The sequence below is a fragment of the Crocodylus siamensis genome, chromosome 4 (assembly GCF_052110815.1).
Source record: "Crocodylus siamensis isolate JL-2025a chromosome 4, ASM5211081v1, whole genome shotgun sequence".
Lineage (NCBI taxonomy): Eukaryota > Metazoa > Chordata > Crocodylia > Crocodylidae > Crocodylus > Crocodylus siamensis.
In genome coordinates this window covers 121000853-121012987 of record NC_143398.1, presented here as the reverse complement: position 1 = coordinate 121012987, position 12135 = coordinate 121000853, and the positions used below count along the sequence as shown (strand labels likewise).

At 42.2% G+C, this 12135-nt stretch overlaps 1 protein-coding gene across 1 annotated transcript in view; it reads left to right on the top strand.

Annotated features, from left to right (window-relative positions):
- Positions 1–12135, top strand: part of LOC149866417 (solute carrier organic anion transporter family member 1A2-like) — an 80177-nt gene that overhangs the window by 37701 nt on the left and 30341 nt on the right. Inside the window, exon 2 of the mRNA XM_090043580.1 lies at positions 10948–11014. The gene's annotated coding sequence lies outside the window, so the exon portion shown is untranslated. The remainder of the gene's footprint in view (positions 1–10947; positions 11015–12135) is intronic.

The window sequence follows — 12135 nt, the reverse complement described above, 5'->3', positions numbered from 1 at the left end:
AAGAATTAGAAAATGCATATGTATAAGTGTTATCATATATAACTAATAGTAAAGTTATGTTAGATGCCTCACTTCCACCATGGGGACAGTTTTGTATCTTTTGCCTAAAAAAAGATAAGGGACTCCTTTTAAATGAGCTGTTGACCAGTTCTGAGACTACTGAATCAGGCAGCTGCACCTAGCCTTCGGGTTGGAGAGCAAGGGCTTGATTTGGGAACCTCGTGAACCAACAGACCTCCTTTTGTTTATGACTTTGTGAAACAATAAAAGTTTTAAATTGAACAGGTCTGAGCCTGTGCTTAATTCAGTCCTATATAATTCGGCATCGAGCTCCCACACAAACCAAGATTCCAACACCCTGGCTTAAAACAATGGCATCTCGACTATATCATTATAAGAGCAAGTGATCTAAAAGACGTTCATATCACATGTGTTATAAGAGGAACTGATAACAGTTGGACTGATCATCACTTAGTGAGCTCAATCATGTCCATTAGGGTTGCATTAAAATATTGAAAGCAACCCAAATCAGTTCAAAGATAGTATAACATCAAATACCTTCAGACCTCTAGACACCGTGAAACCCTCCAAACATATCTCCAGTGGCAAAACGTAGGCGGTGCATGGGGGTCCATGTGCACTCCCTGAGAGCACCAGTGCACCCCCTCACAGCTGTTCCCAGGCAGGGGGGGCAGGCAAAAGCACTGGTGCCCCCTCTGAGAGCACCAGCTGGGGAGTGAGCCAGGAGAAGCGGTCCCCCGCGGCCGATCCCGCTGACCTGGAAGTGCTAGCAGTGCCCCAGGATCACCCATGGGGACTCCCCCTCAGTCAGCAGGATCAGCTGCAGGATGACCCCCCCCAGTCTGTGGGATTGGCTGTTGGGGGCCCCCCCCCGGTTGCTGACTGTCCCCCCCAACTCAGGAGGCCCATGCATATCTCAGCAAGGAACCCACCAAGCTTAGAATTAAAAGTAATAACACATGTTGGGGAAGACTGGCAATCTCTAAAGGAGACCATTCACAAGGCTTGAATGGAATCAATTGGCTTTATCTGCCGACGCCATCAGGACTGGTTTGACAAAAACACCACTGAGATCAAAGCCCTTCTCTCTCAGAAGAGAAAAGCTTTCTGTGACTGGCAATTTCATCCTACATCCCGTCAGAAGCAGGGAACTTTTCAGCAGTTTAAAGCTGAAGCCCAGAGGAAGAGAAATCAAAAACAAATGGTGGGAAGAGAAGGTGAAAGAAATCCAACAGTACACTGACAATCATGACATGCAGAGCTTCTTCAGTGCAATCAAGGCTGGATATGAATCAAGCTCTTGTGGACTCACCCTGTTTAGAACTCTCCTCAAAGACAATCAATCCATCAAGAACTACTGGAAGGAACACTACCAAAAGCTCCTGAACCAAGAATTGATAGGGAGTGATGAAACTATCAAATTCACCCTGTAGCATTCGTTAAGGGAAGCACGTGCCAGCCTACCAACACCAGGTGGTAAGACAGATGAAGAACAACAAAGCATGTGGCCATGAGGACATATCAGCAGAGGTCTTCAAAGTTAGTGGGGAAATTATGACCCACAAGCCCTACATACTATTTCTCAAAATCTGGAACACTGAGTAAATTCAGTTAATCCTTAAAATAGAAAATATGTTCTTTTTTTAGAAAAGTGGAAAACTGTCTAAAGCTTCTGAAATGCTTCTTATTTATGATGTACTCCATGTAAGAGTTTAAAAGCAGAGCTCTTTACACTGAAATCATAACTATTGTGGGTACATGCCGTCAACTCCTTAAACTGCTGCCGAGATTGTTTTTCTTTTATATGGAGATAAGTATTTAAAAGGAATTGTCAAGTATATTTATCAGTTGTTATATAGTGTTTTTCCCTCTTTTTGCTGCTTATAATTCCCTTTTAGAATCTGAGTTTGTAGTCCTTCCTTACCCTGACCAGAAAGTGATCATTTAAATAATATTTCTTTGTATGTCATATTTTCTAGGCCTCTAATACTTTTTTGTTTTCTGTATTCTTAACAATTTGTTTGAGTCTTTCTTCAAGTGCAGTGGCTCAAACTAGACTCAGCAAATCCAGGTAAAGATTCACAAGGACTGAATAGAGTAGAGGAATCTTCTGATAATTTGCTTTTAACACTCCTGTAGTTTACTGGCTTGTTTTGCAACAATGGCACATACCTGTTTTGTCATAGCCAGCTTGTAGTTCACAATAACTACCACATTTTTTTCTAGAATACTGCAGTAATTCCCTGGTTTGTTTTTTTTAAGTACTTTAAGTGCAGATTTTGTGTTAGTCCTCACTGAATTAATTTGACTAATTTCAGACTATTTCTCTAATTTATCACAGACATTTTAAATCCTAATCCCATCCTCCAAAGTGCCTGCTAATTTATCCAGCTTGGTGTCTTGATACATCCTCCCAGTTAAATGTTGAGCTATTGCTTACTCTTTAAGTACAATTATCCAACCAGTTAGGTATTCATCTTACAGTATTTCATATAGACTGCATTTCCTTAGCTTACTTATGTGAATGTCTTGAAAGATAATATTGAAATACATGCTGAAGTCCAGGTATAGCACATCCATTACTCTCAGCCACCACTCTACAAAGCCTTGTCATTGAAGGAAATCAAGTTAGTTAACTATGACTTGCTCTTAACAAATCCATACTGGGTGTTCCTTATCACCTTATTATTCTCTAGGTACTTAGAAGTAGATCCTTTGATGATATGCTCCTGTATTTTTCCATGTGTACAGGCTAGGTTAACTGGTCTGTAATTCCCTGTTTCTTCATTTTTCTTCATGTCCTCTTTTTAAAAAAAAAGAAAAAGAAAAAATGGGAACCATATTTGCTCTTTTCCACGCATCTGGGACCTTGCCTGACCTGTATGAATTCTCTAAGTAAATAAACAATAGTTCTACAATTATCTCAGCCAATTCCTTGAGTACTTCAGATGAAGCTCATCTGCCCCTCTGATTTGAAAACATCCTGTTGTTTAAGTACTGTCTAATTCAGGGGTGGACAAAATACAGCCCGTGGGCTAAATCTAGCCTGCCAGGCCATTCTATCCAGCCACCGGGGCACCTAAAAAGTTTAGAAAATTAATGTTTATCTGCTCCTGGCTGCCTGTCAAAGATTACAGAAGCCAGGGGCAGTAGGACCCAGGGAAATCCAGTATGGCCCTGGCCCCCCTTTCACTGCTTCCCTGCATGCCTGCTCCAGCACAACATGGCCCCAGGCTGCATCACTGGACTGTGGGAGCACGGGGCTGTGCCAGTACCCCGGGGCCAGGAGCAGGAGGGTGTCTGTGTGTGTGTGTGTGTACAATGAGGGAGGGAAAGTAATGAGGGAAGGAGAGAGAGAGAGAGTGTGTGTGTGTATAGTGAGGCAGGCACAAACTCTGTGTGTGTGTGTGTGTGTGTGTGTTCATAGGGTGAGTCCCACAAGCACACCCCACCATACACATGCACCCACACCCCTGCCATACACATAGATCCCCACCCCACACCCCCTCACACCCCCTGGTCACACTCTCCCCAACATATATCCCTACAAAACCAATACCCACCCACACCCCACATAACCACACACACACACCCACATGCTCCCTCACCCCACACCCCCACACCTATCCATTCCCCTCACAAACCCCCACACACCCATACCCCCCCCACACCCCACATACTCACCCATCCACAGCCCTCCACAAACCTATACCCACCCCTCCATGCCCCCCATCCCCCATAGTGTACAAGAGTAAGATTTAATTTTAAGCTATTGTGTGATCACCTCTGTGTACACTACACAAACACATGTAAATCAGGACAAAATATTTTTTGAAATAAAAATAATGCATGTTGTAGATGTTTGATTTTTAAAATATAATTTGGTATTTTTCTAGTTCTGAGATGGCAACACCCCTTGCTGAAAGGAATATTTCCAGGAGCAAGGGGAGGGACGTCTGGTGGCAAAGGTTGGGGTTAGGGTGTGGGACTTCTGGTACCTAGATGGCAACCAGGGGGCAGGACACCTGTCAAGGGGCAGAGCTACCCATGCCACCCTCTGCAGATTGCCAAAACTTGGTAAGCAGCCCTCTGCACAAAACAATTGCTTGCCCCTGCCCTAATCTGTTCTTACCCTACTCTAGGCTGATTATTTTCTCCCTTTTCCTTGCTGCTAACTCTATCATTTGAGACCTGAATTTTTTTTTAAACCTGAAGTGAAAAAAAATGCAGTAAACACTTCACCGTTCTGGCCATCATTCATTATTAGTTTTCTTTGCCCAATCAGTAAGGCTAGGGGCAGATATTACACATAAACCACTTTAGGTGATCAGAAACTGGTTTAAACCTGTCACAGATGTTCAGTGAACATAAATCAGTTTGAAAATGGCTGAAACCGATTTGAGATAAACCTGGTTGAATGTGGTATCAGACTTAACTGATTTGTGTCAAACCTGTTTATGCATTGTCTGTCCCAGACCTCTTTCTGGTTTAAGTTAAATCAGAATCCCCCAGCATACCAGCATGATCTTTGGGCTTGGCAGGGCTCTCTGCTCCACAGCAGAGCTAGCCCCTCGCCTCTGCTCCCTGGCTGCAGTTTGGCAGAGACTGCAGGCATCTGCCTGCTCCCTGCCTCCCCGCCCTGTCCCCTCTGCCTTACAAGCACCTCTCAGCATTAGCTAGCAGACAACATGCTGGCTATGGTCTGCTCTGTGGCAGACAGGGCAAAGGCTGAATGAACAGTAATGTCTCTCTGTTGTTTTCTTAATGGGGTGATAAACACTTATCAATTCCCTGCTGGGCTGGTCAGAAGTGGGGGAACTGCTCCCTAGTCGGAACGTCCTGCCAGGGCCTGGCAATTCCCCCCTCAGCTCAGCACTATGCAAGGGTAGGGAAGGCTGCTCTAGTGCCCCGCAGCTTCTAGCCTGAGCCACTGCAGGCATGTGCCTGCATATCTGGGATGTCTTTTTGGTTACAAAATGATTTAGCCTTGCCAGATTAGACTAACCTGCAAAGACTGAATCAATTCAGGCTCAGGCTTTTTAATGTCTCTCACTAGCCTAAGGGACCCATATTATCCTTCATCTTCCTCTTACTTCTAATGTAGTTATAGGATGCTTTTTTTGCTGCCTTTGATGTCCCTTGCTAGGTTAGCAATGCTAGTTATATCTCAATTCTTCCCACACATCTCAATTCCCTTGACACAGACTGAAGCACTTTTAAAACCTTCTCTGTTTGACCCCTCCATATTTCCAGAGAGTTTTGAGGTTGGTGGAAATTCTAGCTTCTATATTCATCCTCTGCAGATATTTCCTTAGTCCTTTTTCAAGTTCCTTAGTTCTGGTACCATGTCTGCCAAGTAGTCACTCATAGGCATAGTCCAGGAGTCTGAGCTCTAATTAATCTAGACTGTATAATATTATTTCCTGCATAACAATTGCTTTCAACTGGCTAGAACATCTTAAAGGTATAGTTCCACACACTTTAGATGCCCATAGGACTAGATGGCAGCTGAATATGAGTTTTGAGGATTGCAATTTTGGACTTAGACATCCAAATCCATTTAAGACACACTTTAGGTGAGAAGCTGGGTAAAAATTGCTCTGCATGCACATCCATGCCACAGTTAGACTGAGGCAGTTTGTTTAAAGCTAACTTAGGTATCTATATGACACAGCAGTCTGCAATGTAGCTGTAGCCTTAGACTGTCAGTTTTGGGGGGAAATCCTGTGTTTCATTATGTGTTTATATAGTACTTAATGCAAAAGGATTCTGATTTTTATTGTGGCCTCCTGACATTACTGTAATGCAAGTAATAGAATAATAACAGAATAAGAGGAACTGTAACTTTTATTTAAAATTTACGACCATGTACATCTTCCCAGTGCATCAGTTAGTTCACTATCCAATTTTTTATTGAGGCTCAGAGAACAAACGAGAGGCACACTGTCTTTTTTTAAATCAAAACTAAGTAGAATCTGAAACTGCAAATGTCTGGCAAAAAAAAGCTCTATAACAAATATACATGGGTTAATTTTCAACATAAGAGATTCCATGTTAAGATAAAGCTCAAAGTCTGTTTTTAAAGCAAAATTATGGAACACATTTTCAGACCACTTGGCAAACCCAGTAAGTATATAACTTTTTCCATTACAATGCTCCTAATATTAATTCCCTCCCCATATAATTGTGCATGATTAGCAATGCTTAAATTGCCTTTAGTAAAACAGAAAGTTATTTTTTCACTTAAATGAAAAATTAACTCTAAGTTCTCACCAATGGTGCAACTACCTACATATATGATTGGCAGTTTTTTTTAAACCAGGAAATAACCTTTAGAAACAAAAATATGAATTAAGTCTTCAAATTGTTCATACAAACTGGGTGAGCAGATAGGTAGAGAACAGTATTCTTGCTGACCTATGGAGAAGCAACAAAAATATCTTTTAGTCCTCACTTTAATGTTGTTTCTGAGGTAGAAATATATGTTGCCAAATGAACTGGATTGGTTAGCTCTGCTAGGATGTGTCCTAGCACAGTTGATCCACTTCCTTGGGCAAAACACCCATCTCCTGTTGTCCTGCTCTGTGATACTGCAGGACAATGGGTGCCATGTTTGTCCAGCCCTTGAGGAGCCCAGTTCTGAACACCCTGGGAATTTCTTCTCAGTGTTGGGTCCATCAAGCCCTGGGAATGCCTGCCCAGCTTCCCTGCTACTGAGATGTGTCCCTGGGATTTCCATGTACATGTGTGTTTCAGTGCAGTTAATTACTCTGCCATAAGATAGTAATTAATTTACTACACCCTAATACTGGCACATGTGGAGATGATGATGCTTTTATGTAGAGCTAATTAGTCTACTCCATAGTAAATTACATGTGTAGATGCACCATTTGTAGTGCAAAAAGGGGTATGGATGTCCGTGTGCTTGGCTTTTGTGCTACCATAAAAATGTTTATGGAGGCACAAGGGTGACAAAAAAAATGTCTGTTTTCTTCCTGAGAGTTGTAACTCTAGGTCTTTTTAACGCTAGGTCCTGTCTGGTTGGGGACATTTCAGTGAAACAATAGTCTGTTGGAATGTGCAGGTCTGTTGAAATTAAAGCATCTCACAAAAATAGGTTGATTATACCAGGTTTGATTTTGAAGGAAAACTGAAAAGTCTGGCAATGTTGAAACATGAATTTAAAAAAAATGTACTTTCTAAAATACTTTGAATTGTATTTTATTTCTGATTTGGGGAATTATATCCCTTTTCATCAGCTCAGAATTAGGGCTGTGTGAAACAGCACTGTTCTGTTTCGACTTGAGTTTTGAGGTTTGGATGGAACAGCGTTTTGTTTTGAATTTCATTTTGAGTCGAAACAGCTGTTCCATTTCGCTTAATTGAAACAGCTGTTTTGTTTAGCTTCATTGAAACAGGGAGACTGTTTCAACGCTGTTTTGACATTTCACCTGACCATCTTGCTGGGGAAAGGAACTCAGGCCAGCTGGGCTGACTTCCCATCCCCTGTGCCTGCTGCGGATAGGAAGTCAGCTTAGCTGGCTTGAGTTCCCATCCCCCAGACTAGATCAGGCTGATCCTCTCACTGGGGATGGGCTGACTTCCCACCCCAGCTCAATGTAGTGCAGGGGATGGGAACTCAGGCCAGCTGGGCTGGCTTCCCATCCCCAGCCTGATTGTAGGGCTGGGGAGGGGAACTGAAAGCCCAATCACAGTGCTTGGGATTAGCTTGCACTATGATCAGCTTCCCATAGCCCAGTGGTGGGAGATGGGGAGAGCCAGGGCTGTGTTCCTGGCTACTGCTGGGTGCATAGCCCTGGTTATCCCCTGTCTCCCACCACCTCGCTGCTGGCTGCTTTAGCACTCTAAATGTTTTGAAACATTTTGACTAGCCTCATTTTGTTTCAAGGCTGTTTTGAAGCCCTTCGTTTTGATTTGATTTCACTGTTTCAAGCTCGAAATGAGTCGAAGCAGTGTTGAACTGAAACAGCCGGTGAAATTTTGCACAGCCCTACTCAAAATGCTTTCAAAAGGAAAATTCCATCCTCCAGCCAGCACTGCCTTGGCAGCATCCCGGAAACAGAGCAACCTGCCCCAGCAAAAACAAACAAAGAAACAAAAAACAAACAAACACCAGGCTAGTTTTAACAAGCAGACCTTAACAGTTCTTCTATTCTGCTATTATTATTTTTATAAATTAAAATTCAGAAACACTTTAGGATGATTTGACAACCAGTGAAATGTTGTGATCCTAAAAGTCAGGGGAACAATAATCTAGTACTCAAAACAAAAAAGGATTTCTAGACATGCTACCTAAAACATATATGTTTATTTGTCATCACCTATTTAATTGGGGTCCTTGTGATAACCAGACTGTAGCTGTGGCAAAACACACACCATGTCACATATGGTCGATGACTGGCCACTGGTTAAGTTCAGTGGTGGACTACAGGAACTGCACAGGGCCACTGAGGATGCTATCACATGGCTTGGCGATTACAGCTGACTGACTGACTGAGCTATTTAATTTAAATGACCAATACTTACTTCTTATAAAGACATCTTCATTATAAATACAACAACCTCAGGCCCTCAAGTTCAGTCTTTGATCATTTAACAAACATGTTTTGAGGTATCAAGGAGCAAAGTCAGAAAGAATCATAACTGACACAGGTGATATTTCTAAAGTAACCAAATGAACTACCTTCCCAATCATTGCCACCCTTCTTGAAGATTAAAACATGCATAAAATCCAAAAAGAGCATAGATTTTTTTTGGAAAAAATTCCAATAACCCATATGGACAAAAATGAATTTCAAGCTGCTTAGAATTTACATTTCACTTTTTTGCTTATATGTGCAAATTCAAATTGATATATGTACATCATCCAACAAGGGGAGAGAAAGTGGGTTTTGAAAGTTGTCTTTTACATAAAAAGTTATAAAAAGTGCTCTGTCGCCTATAGCCTCAAAGGCATTTAGGCATATAAAGGATCAAAGAATCATGGGAAAGTAGGACTGAAAGGGACCTCAAAAGTAGACCTGTGTGAAGCAGCAAGTATTCACTTCAGATTTGGATTCAGCTGATTCAGAGGGACAGTGATTCAGTTCAGTGATTCGAATCACTGTCTCAGTTTGATTTGGCCAATTTGGATTCAGAGATTTGGCCATATACTATAATGGGGAATCACTGAAATACTTCTAACTTTGTCATTTTTTTGCAGATTCAGATGAAAACAGCAGGGATAGTAGCCCCTTCTGAGGGCATGAAGCCTGCCAGGTTTCAAGGAGATAGGTGCAGGGGTTTCTGTGAAAGTGCACCTCAAACTGTTGAAAGCAAAACTTGTATCACTTGTGTGTGTTAAGGCAGAGTGGGATGAAAACAGCAGAGAATGCAGAGAAAGATCACAGTCACTGGCCAGCTACAGATGTCAAAATCAGAGCAGTCTTTCCCCCGTCTCAACCTTTTCCATATATGGAAGATCACCCCATCCCCCTCCGTCTTAGTTTCTGTTTGCTGCAAGACCTTCAGAATCTCCAAATCTCTCTGAACTGATTCAGAGGCTTCCAATTTGATTCAGACCTTTTAGTGGGTCTCCCAATTCAATTCAGATTTGGCGATTCAGCTGCCGATTCATGCTGAATCTGCTCTGAATTGAATTGGCTACCGAAGCTTCGCACAACCCTACTCAGATCATCTAGTCCAGCCTTCTGTTCAAGGCAAGATTGTCTCTGACTAAATTATCTTAGCCAAGTGTCAGTTCAACCTGCTCTTCAAGATTTCCAAGGATGGTGATTCAACAGCTTCTCTATAATTGATCCAATAATTGACCAGCTTCATAGTCAGCAATTTTTTTTTAATCTCCCACCTAAATTTCCTCTGCTCCATCTTGAGTCCATTGCTCCTAGTCTTGTCTCCTGCGGCCACAGAGAAAAACTCATATCCATCTTCTCTATAGCCACTCTTTAGGTTGTTATCAAATCACCCGTCAGTTTCTTCTTTGTATATTTAATAACCCTAATTCTTTCAGGCTTTTCCCCATAAATCTTACTTCCAAGACCTCTAATAATTTTTCTTGCTCTGCTGGACTCTTCAGTTTCAATGGGAGTTGTGCAACTAAACACCGTGAGGATCTAGGTCTACAAGCTTGTGTTGGCTCAAGTTCCATATAAACAAGTACTGAATCTAGAGGCCCCAAAGGCATTCTAAAGACAGGCTGGTTATCCATTACACCTATCCAATCTGTCTCAAGAAGTTTGCTGGAAAATGTATAGTTGAAAGTCAATTGTGCCATCAAGTTGATCATACCTCCTACACAAAAACAGATTTAAAAGCAACTTTCCAGAAAATTTTCCAGAAAGGTAAAATTCCCATTTTATTACTTGCTGGGGACAGGGTGTAGTTGTGATGCTCCAAGACTAACAAGTCAATCAGGAGTGCAGAATCATAATTTGTCTTCTGATTTCCTCCAGTTCCAGAGGCAACAACTTAATAGTTATGCCAGTGCAACCATCCCTTTGCATTTACTCTCCACCATGCATTTGGGGAAGAGGGACATAGCAGCTGAATGGAAGCTGTTTTCCTTTCCCCACTGCTATTAGTGTTTTTGTATGTTAGGAGTGCCAGAGTCTGCATAAATTGGAGAATTAAGATGCATGAAGATCTGAGATTTACATTTTTAGTGAAACTGGAAACAATATTTGGCAGAATAAACACAGTTTTGCTCTGGTAGTGAAATAGTTCTTTAAGTAGATAGGTCTTCCTTACCAAACAAAAAACAGTACTGATACTACAAAAATGGTAGGTATATTTTAAGCCAAAAATGGTAGATCACCAACATTTCATTGGTGTAAAGGCCTTGTTTGAGCTGGCCAAATGCTGATCTGTGTTACTGCTAAAAATCTTCTTTGTCTCCCACCTGCACAGCTGTGACTTGTCACTAGAGGGCTGGTGAGCAAGGACCTGACATCTGTGAATTGCCACTACAGGGCTGGTGAGTTAAGACAGGCTTCTATCCCTGCTCTAGCTGGAAGATGGGTTGCGGGGAGGAGAGCGATAGGAACATGAAGCTGGGACTCAAAGAGTTAATGGGATGGGGATGGGTAATGAGATGGGAGATAACAAGGAAATAGTGGTGGGGAAAGGGCAGTGAAATGAAGAAAGTCAACCACTGAAGGATAAAATAAAAAGAAGTTAAAGAATTTAAAAGAAATAAAGAGGAAGTAAATTAAAGAAGGTCTCATGTTTTAATAAACTGGGATTTGGGATTGAGGTGTGGGGGCTGCTGGTCATGCTTCTTGGGGTGACTTGGAGGTGGGAGTGGTGAAGGAAGGCACTTTTGAGGGAGATATTGCCCCTTCCCTTGGGAAGGAAGCCTCAGGTCATGGGGACGTGATCCAGCCTTCTTCCTTGTCCCCCACCCTCCCCACCACTCCTCCTAGACTCCACTCCTGGATCTGTCCCTGCCCTTCAGCCTGGCTAGTTAGCATGTGTTCTGCAGCCTGTTTGCATACAGTTACAGTCTTGGGGGTGGGAAGGTCACAACCCTGGAGGCAGGAAGGGGATTTGGCTTGGTGCAAGAATGGCCCCCTGGGCAGTAGAGGTCAGAGGATATAAAGTGTGTCCACACAGAACAGGAAGGTGGGGAAGGGGACATTGCATCCTAGGATGTTGGAGGACTGAAAGTTGGGCAACTCATTTATGGGCAGTGGCCATGACTTAATGGAACATGAGCTGAGTAATACAGAGATCACAGTTAAACATTCCCTGGAGTGATGTGACTTTAAACTGTCTAAAGTATACTTAACCCAGGGGTTAAGAGCTCCAGGAGCCACCTAAAATTAACGTGTAACAAGGACCTAAGTATTTTAATTTTATAATGGTAAACTGAATTTTTGAAGATTGAAAGTGAAGGGATGAAAGTTGAACTGTAGAAGGGGTTAATACTTTTGAATTTGCTAGGATTCAAGTTAATGAAGAAATGCACTTAAAAGGATTAACATTGCTTTGGAAATTACAGTCCTAAGAAATCAGCCCCTGTGGGGTTAGGAAGGAAGAATATGAAAGAGCAATTCTGAGCCACTTGAGGGGCTATTGAGGATAATTCAGTTTTTA